General features: G+C 35.1%; 1 non-coding gene across 1 annotated transcript; it reads left to right on the top strand.

Annotated features, from left to right (window-relative positions):
• The first annotated feature begins 7539 nt into the window (after positions 1 to 7539).
• Positions 7540 to 7647, top strand: LOC141618880 (small nucleolar RNA R71). The gene has a single exon (XR_012531520.1). It is a non-coding gene; the product is annotated as a small nucleolar RNA R71 (small nucleolar RNA).
• Positions 7648 to 8035: the final 388 nt, after the last annotated feature.

Here is an 8035-nt window from a genome sequence, read left to right as displayed (position 1 = left end):
GTAAAATTAACGTGTTCTACACTACAAAAAGAAAATTGAATAATAAGCCTATGCATCGATTTGATTTTTAAGTCTAATGCAATACTGTTATAACGCGAAGACTCATGCATTTATACAATTGACCTTCCTCAAGAATTATATAAATGATCCCAAGTCTCAATTTCTGTAAATTGATAAGCTAACCTTTTAGCTAATTCTACCGTTAGAATTCTTGGTCGATAAATTTCTGTAAATTCTATCTTTAGTCCATCATAATCACGAGAAACTCTTCGGACTATGATGTTGAGGTAAACTAAGTCAACACAACTACTTACCCAACGTAGAAGGGGTCATATTAGGCCTACCGACGAAGAAGGGATTCATAGTTATTTGCCATTATAAAGACTAATCTCAATTTCCGTTTTAGAGGAAGATCACATCAACTTTGTTTTAATTCATTTTAAGTGAACTAATATCTAGCATGCGAGAATGAATAAACTAAGGTGATGGCTTAATAAGTCTGTGACATCTGTATGTCCATGAAAACTAACATACAACCTATATGAGTCAATTTTCATGCATTTTAGAAGTATGTGGTTTGGTTTTAGGCGGAATATGATGCATAAACTAACATGTGAATGAAAAGCAATAAGAATGAAAACGTAAAAACAGTAAAAGTCCTAGTGTGGCCTATCCTATCAAAATGAACAATAAATACAAGTTTGGAATCCATCCTTGGACCCGAGAAGCTTGTCTTGATGTTCCATCTTGATCCATGTAGCGGGAGTGAGCTCCAATCTCCATCTTTAGTCTTCTTTGAAATTACAATAATTAAAATTACATAATAAACCTATTTATTACAATCTAATTACAAAACCCAAAACTAAAATAAAGGAGATTCGAGATCTCATAATTACATAAAAAATCATGTTTCCTTCATTACGAAAACATAATTTGACTAAGGCCACACTAAGTATTACAATTTACAACCGATTGCAAAATTAAATACGTAAATAAAATTCATTCATTCGATTCATTCAACAAAATTAAAAAGCATCAACTAAAATAAATCAAACATACATGACACAATTCCTTAATTATGTTGATTAATTTATCCAAACCACCTATTTAAATTAAATTAAGTGATAATTCCTCAATTAATCACATTAATTTCATCCTTAATCCATATTAAACTTGTAATATGAATTCTATCCGTCAAAAATTTAAACTGCTTTAAAATAATTCGGTATCTTTTAATTGTGAACCGTTTCACAATAACTAATTGGCCAAAAACAAAAATAAAAACCTTTTTTCTTTCCTTTTGGGTCTCGGCAAAAGAAAAACAGATTTTTTTTTTTTTTTTTTTTAAATTCAGCTCACGGCCGAAATAAAAAAAACAGCCCCTTTTTTCGTTAAAATAGCAAAAACAAAAAAAACAACAGAACCCCTTTTTTATGTTTTGCTCGGCATTTCTGAAAACGCAACAAAAAATGAAAAAATTTCCTTTTGTTCTCGGCAAACCCTAAACAGCCGTCAAAAAAAAATTCTTGCGGCAAAAATTGCCCTAAAACAAAAATAAGATGAAGAAAGATCGTTTACAGTTGTTATTAGAACACGATTAGCATATGAATTAATGAAACGTGATTAACCGTATATGCTAAAAACTATATAGCAAAAACGAATTTTATATCATCAACATGACGATTCCATTCACAATTCAATTTAATCCGAATTAAATCAAAGTATCTACAAATTCATTTTATTATTATCTTAACTGATTAAAACAATAATATAGATGAATCAAATGGAAATCAAAACAATCAAAAATTGAAAACCTCTCGGCTGACCAGTCGAGACAGTCGATCGACCAGGGGTGTTGGTCGATCGACCGTACCGCGAACCAAAACAGCTACGGCAGGAAAAAAAAAAATTATAGCCGCAACCCTAATTTCGAGACCAATTTTTGTTTACATACAATTTTATGAAAAATCATCAAAATAAAATTCGTGGCCTTGGCTCTGATACCACTTGTGGGAAATAATCTGTATACTTCCCTTATTATGTAAGGATTATAACGATTTTAACAGTGATGATCAATAGTCATAAAATAAAAATACATAAACAAAATAAAGGATTTAGAATTAACCTTCGGTCCTAGCAAAAACGGCCTAAGAACATTATAAAAATAGATATTCGCCTATTGGTTGCACCCAAGACGATATGAGATATGCCATATGATAATGCTAGAATCGATCTAAAATTTTCTGTAAAATTTAGTTGTTTTTGTGTTTTTCTGATGAGAGGAGGAGGCTAGGTTAAAAGAGAATTCGAATTGAATAATGATCATCCTATTCTACTTATTGTAACCGAGATATGGGTGTGAATTAGGGAGATTTAATCTTCCCTAATTCGGCCCACTATAACCGAAATAAGGAGTGTAATCTCCTTATTTTTGGTCTTTCCAAAAAATGTATAAAATGTGTTAAATTGTCATCTAGTGAGGATCGAACCCATGACCTCTTGGTTTGTGTACCCTCACTATTACCACTATGACACATTCATCTTGTTGATATTAAATATAACTGATTACATTTAATTACGAATTAACAGATTAATTCGTCCAAGCTAACATTACATACATTTAATTAAATATAACTTATTATATTCAATTTACGAATTGACAGTTAATTCGTCTCAACTAATATTATTTAATCTTCATTAAATAATTGTCTCATCAAAACATTGACTAGCTTTTTAGTCATATTAGGCATCAATGTGATTATATTTCTACAACCACATTTCTCAAAGACATCCTATAGGTGTGACCTTTAGGGACCAGTTGATCACCGCCATCTGTATGATAATAACGTCAAACTTTCTAGCAAGCCAACCGTTATTAGGTAAACGTTAATCAACTGATTAAATATACGAAGTATACCCTTGTGAACCTGTAAGAGATTTACAAATGTTATCACACTAATTTGTAGAGGACACAATCTCCAACACTGCGTCCCTTGGAAGAGGCGCAACACTTGCTGCGTCCTTTCCTCAGTGGTTTCCTCCTGCGGAAGAAAGATTTCCGCGTTTCTATTATGGAATAGCGGATTAATCTCGTTTCCTTAATATTTTGTGTGAATATTACGGGAAATATTTTACCAAAGATCAAAAGATTGGAAAATATGGAATAGAAATATCCGGAACATTCCAGAACATTCTGACTCGGCATTTAGAAAATGAAGACGGTTTTTTGACCCGGACTCCAAATGTACTCTAATTACTGCCAAAACGACCGTATCGGCACGTAGATGACAATTAAGAGGTAGACACAAGTGTTTGAGCGATCACTTGACGATAAACTTACGAACTGTCACAAATCGTTCCGTATACCAAACATGCGGCCCAATCATCACCGGGTGGTTTGTGGGAGGTGCAGAAATGAGGTATCTACAACAAGTTATATGACCTAACAAAGCATGTGGTTTTTACAAATAGGGATGTTGTGTTTAAGGAGCATTTGTATCCTTACAAAACACAGGTTCCTTCAACCACTGCTGAGTCATTACCTCTTGAGGACATTTTGTTTCCTGAGGAGGAGCAGGGCCAATTTGCTGAAGTTCCTGAGACTGTTGCAAGGGATACTTCAGTTTCTGAAATTGTTCAACAACAAGTATCACCTGAAGTGACATCTAAAGAAATTGTTACTCCTGCAGACACAATTTCAGATATTACTCCTGGTTTAATTCTGGAGAATGATCTACCAGGGCAGGGGACTAGGAGGTCAGATAGGCCAAGGAAACCATCTGTCCTTCTATCTGATTATGTTGTACCAGTATCTAAGAGAAAAGCTAGTGCACTACATGTGCAGACATTGAATGATCTTGCAAATTTTGATCAGGAATATGTACATTCCCTGTGGTCGAGGAGCATGAGCCTAGTACTTATGCTCAGGCCTGTACTGATGAAAGGTGGGTTGCTGCTATGAACCAGGAGCTCAAGGCATTAGAGAGTAATCAAACATGGGAGCTTACTCAATTGCCATCTGATAAAAAGGCTATAGGAAGCAAGTGGGTGTTTAAGGTTAAACACAAGGCAGATGGGACAGTTGAGAGATTCAAGGCTAGGCTTGTAGCCAAGGGTTATATTCAGATTAAAGATAAGGACTATAAGTTCACTTTCTCTCCAGTGGCAAAGTTCACCACAGTTAGGGCTCTCTTATCAGTTGCAGCAGTCAAGCATTGGTCTTTATATCAACTTGATATAAACAATGCTTTCCTTCATGGATTTCTGGATGAGGAGGTATATATGAGGCCACCACTTGGATATGTTAAAGCTCAGAAAGGGCAGGTCTGCAAACTTAAGAGATCATTATATGGGTTGAAACAAGCTTCAAGACAGTGGAACTTGGAGTTGACTAAATATTTGTTGAGTTTGGGTTTTCTGCAATCCAAGCATGATTACTCATTGTTTACAAGAACTGATCCAGTCACAAGAAAGTTACTTGTTGCTCTTGTGTATGTGGATGATCTGATTCTGAGTGGTGATGATGAGCCAGGGATATCAGCAATAAAGAAGGCTTTGCATGACAAGTTCACAATAAAGGATTTGGGGCTAATGAGATATTTCTTGGGATTAGAAGTGGCACGAAATGCTACTGGAATAAAAGTTAATCAAAGAAAGACATCCTTGATATAATCAAGGATGCTGGTTTTGAAGACTGTTAGTCTGCTGATTTCCCTATGCAGAAAGGTCTTAAATTGTCCACTGATTCAGGTGAGATAATGCAGAAGCCTGAGAACTATAGGAGATTGATTGGCAGGCTCTTGTATTTGAATATGACAAGACCTGATATTTCATATAGTGTTCAGCATCTCAGTCAGTTTTCGAGCCAGCCTAGGGAGACTCATTACTTAGCAGCACAGCATGTGGTTAGATATCTAAAAGGGACTGTGAATGCAGGGCTCTTCTATCCTGCAAATTCTGATCTATCTCTGCAAGCATATTCTGATGCAGATTGGGCTACTTGTCAATACAGTAGCAGATCAGTTAGTGGGTTTTGTGTGTTCTTAGGCAAGCCATTGATTAGTTGGAAGACTAAGAAACAAAAGACTGTTAGTAAGAGCTCCACAGAAGCTGAGTATCGTAGTATGTCATACACATCCAGTGAACTAGTTTGGGTTGTCAATATTCTAGCAGATTTACATGTGAGTATCTCATTGCCTGTTACCTTACACTGTGACAATACTGCAGCAGAACACATTGCAAGGAATCCAGTCTTTCATGAGAGAACTAAACATCTCAATGTGAACTGTCATTTCGTGCGAGATAAACTACAAGAGGAATTTCTGCAGACTAAGCATGTAAAGAGCTCTTTGCAACTGGCTGATCTCATGACAAAGGCTTTAGGCAAATGAGCACAGATTTCTCTCTTCCAAGCTAGGCCTGCATCTTCCTCCTACAGCAGTTCCAGCTTGAGGGGGGATATGAGCCAGGATAATTAGCAAATATAACTAACTATAACTACCCAGAATATAGGGAGTTAGTTAGAGCTGTTAGAAGGTTGTTATAACCGACCTAATTGTAAACTGCCTATATATACTGATGGTAGATGATGTAACAAACATAAGTTCATAAAATACAAATCAAGTTTATAATAAAATACATTTCTCTCTATAATTCTCCTTACTCTCTTTTCCTGTGTTCTTCCTAATTCATCAATGGTGAATTAGTTTCATAGTAGTAAGTGAATTATTTGTTGTCACTCTTTTCTTCTGAAAATACGCTAATTTTCATTTTAGACGGTTTTAATTATGTGACCATTTTTATTGTAAAATGTAATCATTTAAAATGGATCACATTCAGATGTAAATGAGTCGCATAAGTAAACTGGGTCACATTTAACATGTAAATGACTGATATATGGCTTATCTGAAACCTTTAGACAAAAATGACCGTCTAAACTCTAAAAGGAGACCTTGTGCTGAAAATAAAACATTGTTCAACCTTATAGTGGCTAAAGTAGATTGAATTTTGGAAATGGCACGTGGACTCGAGTCACTTGATTATCATGTCATCATCAATTGAACTCGAGAGAGTTTTATAGACATTGAATTTGTCTATATAACCGTATACTCCGTAGTAATAAAACAAGGGGTAAACAATTTTTACTATATTTGACTTGGCATATTAAATCACAAGTATATAATTAGGGTGATGTCATGATAAATGAACTCATTTATTATTAGTCATGATTGCATCAAGATTGAGAGCTATTCTACGAAGCATACCTTAAAGTTCAAATGATTGAATCGAACTGACGACTACTAGCAGTCTAGCACGAGTTATCATTAAATCATTGGTTAATGACTTAACTAGTTTAATGACCCGTGAAGTTCACGGGTTTATTTCTTTTGTTTCATGAGTTGTTTTATTTAAGGTGATTTATAGATAACCTCCACTAATTTCTACGAAGTTGAGTATCGATATATGTAACCGTGCAACACTAGTGAATCCTAATAATTAGTCTTTGACTTTCATTTGAAATTGCATACATATCTTTTTCATTTGAGTAATTCTTTAAGACTAATATAAATTAAACACAATTTTGATGCTCGCGAGAAATCACCTGTTTATATAGGAAAGAAAAAGAAAAAAAAGACGGCTGCCTCTTTACAATGGCCAATGATACCTTTATAGCATACTTAGACTTTGATACGAAGTACTCCCTCCTATTCATTTTAACTCTTCCTCTTTCCTTTTTCATCTATTTATATAACTCTCTCCCTTTCCTTATTTAGTAAAGTTTTATTTATATTTATTTTAATCACTTTAGCCCACAACAATACTCCACAATACTCATATTTTATCTTATTTTAATCACTTTACCCCACAACAATACTTATTTTAATCATCTTACCCCACAATAATACCTTCACTCTCTTCAATTACCTTACACCACCACAATACTTTACAATAAAATAACTCTCCCCTTAATTTGCGTGCCCTTTTGAAAGGGGAGAGTTAAAATGAATAGGAGAGAGTATAAAATTGACATCAACGTCGGAAATTTACCTGACGAGTTAACAATTTGGACGGACGAAGTTGATAAGAAGACACCCTAATCCCAAACATAGGATTTGTGGTACGTAATCAATTGGTAATAATGGAATATAAGTACCAAATACCATTTGGACTTGAAACAACAAACCGATAAGGACTAATTTCAGCATGCAAAAAGTGATAAGGTTGGCTAGGAAATTGTTGGGTAAGAGGATGAAATTACTCTAATTAAGAAGTTTCAAAATGGCATACAATATTCTTGAATAGTTACACCATCACAAAATTCAAACCCTGTCAACTTGATCGTACCTGACCAACAACCGAAAAAACAATGAACAACATTATTCACAATCTACAATTGATAAGATAGAAAACAAAGATATTGAACGAATGAATATAAACGGACCTTTCATATTGATAAAGAATTTGTTGGCGGAATCTAAAATCCTTCGGGACTCGGCACAACATCCACTGTAGAATGTTATAGCTAGGAACCAAGCATCCAACCAATGATGTGGGCATTGCCTTTGCAACTCTCTGTACCTCTCTCAAGCTTCATATAAGCTCTCAAGAGCTTGTTGACGGAATCCGGTGATTTGGCTCCTCAAGGTTTGAGTTTTCTCCGGTGGAAAAAACTTTTGATAGAAAGTAAGAGTCAATGTCTCCCAATTTGTGATTTCTATGGCGGTACGATCAAGCCTATTGATCCAAAGTTTTGCCTTGTCTTTCAAAGAGAAAGTGAAAAGTATTTCCCTAATTTGGGCTTGAGTGACAGCCGTTTGTCGAATCATGGAGCAATAATCGCAAAAGTTTTGCACATGAAAATTGAGATCCTCCAAAGGACTTCCCCCAAACTGCTTCCTCTCCACAAGGCTAATGAAAGTCTATTTGATCTCGAATTCCGGCGCGGTAATTTGAGTAGTAGTGATACCGGTCGGAATAATAGTCGCGGTGGGCTTGAAATGATCGAAAAGTTTCACCATCATTTTTGTTGGAGATG

The sequence above is a fragment of the Silene latifolia genome, chromosome 1 (genome assembly GCF_048544455.1).
Source record: "Silene latifolia isolate original U9 population chromosome 1, ASM4854445v1, whole genome shotgun sequence".
Taxonomy (NCBI): Eukaryota; Viridiplantae; Streptophyta; class Magnoliopsida; order Caryophyllales; family Caryophyllaceae; genus Silene; species Silene latifolia.
This window is presented reverse-complemented; position numbering and strand designations above follow the sequence as displayed.